We start from the raw sequence: 1,306 nt of genomic DNA on the forward strand, positions 1-1,306 counted from the left end.
AGGCAGAGAGAAGAGGCGAGAGACATCCCTCACCCATCCCCCACTACCGACGTCCCTGCTGTCCCACTGGGCAAGCCATGGCTGTGTCTGCAAAGCTTGGCACATGTTTGCGGATGCGACCGCTGTGTATGCCCTCGGGTGGTCTGGATTCCTGGACTGGGGCCACCTCCTGCCGGGCAGTGTCATCTGGGCGGGGGGGGGGGGGGGAGTGGGGAGCAGCTGTGGCAGGAACCAGGCCCTCCCTTCGCAGGAAGGCTGTATAGAGCTATATATAGACGAAAGTGCCAATTCACAGCAGTGGCCTCCCCTCTTTCCCAGCTGTCACGCAATTTGCCGGAAAACATTCTTTTCTGAGGAAGGCTGTCCAGGAATCATCAGCCCACGGAACCCTAAGCCAAAAGGAAACTCTGGCATCTGTTTGGCTTCAAGGTCAGAAAAACCTGTTGAGCCGTAGGGTGGGAAGGACCTTGGCAGCAGCCAGGAGGCCTGGGCCCCAGCCCAGCTGGGAGCCCTCAGCAAGTCCCAGAACTCGCTGCCTCCATCTCCCTGATCTTTTTTTTTAAATTGTTTATTTACTTTTGAGAGATAGAGACAGAGCACAAGCAGGGGAGGGGCCAGAGACAGAGGGAGACACAGAATCTGAAGCAGGCTCCAGGCTCTGAGCTGTCAGCACAGAGACCGACGTGGGGCTCAAACTCACGAACCGCGAGATCATGGCTAAGCCAAAGTCAGATGCTTATTTACTGACTGAGCCACCCAGGTGTCTCTCCGTGCTCTTAAATGAGCATTTATATCCTGATTTCCCAGGTTCATTGCAGGAAGCACATAAGCTCCTGGGAGGGGACGGGTAAGAGAAGCCTCAGATCTTTTTGAAAAGGTAAATAAGTCGAGGGCTTGCGTATATGGGCAGGGAAGCCATTCACTGCCAACGCTGCACAGCCGAGGTGATTAAGTGGACTGAAATCCAGTCTGAGCTCCAAGATTGGCTACTCCCTGGACTGGGACCATGTCCACCCAGAAGAGTCACCTTTTCCAAATCTGCACAAAGGCATTCTATGGTCTACAGGGAACAGGTGAACCCAGATCTGGGGGGTACTAAGCCATGCACGGATTTCCAGATTAGTGTGACCAGTCTGACGATGGCAGTAAGCATGGGATGCTATGGGGCCTGCGGGAGCAGAGGGTAACCCATTTGGATAAAGCAAAGAGAGCTTCCTGGAGACAGGGATGTCTGAGCTGGGTCTTGAAGGATAAGGCAGAAGGGACTAGAACTCCCGCAATACCACCGGGAGACAGTCCATGCACC

The sequence above is a fragment of the Hyaena hyaena genome, unplaced genomic scaffold (genome assembly GCF_003009895.1).
Source record: "Hyaena hyaena isolate Hyena2069 unplaced genomic scaffold, ASM300989v1 scaffold_67, whole genome shotgun sequence".
In the NCBI taxonomy this organism is placed as follows: domain Eukaryota; kingdom Metazoa; phylum Chordata; class Mammalia; order Carnivora; family Hyaenidae; genus Hyaena; species Hyaena hyaena.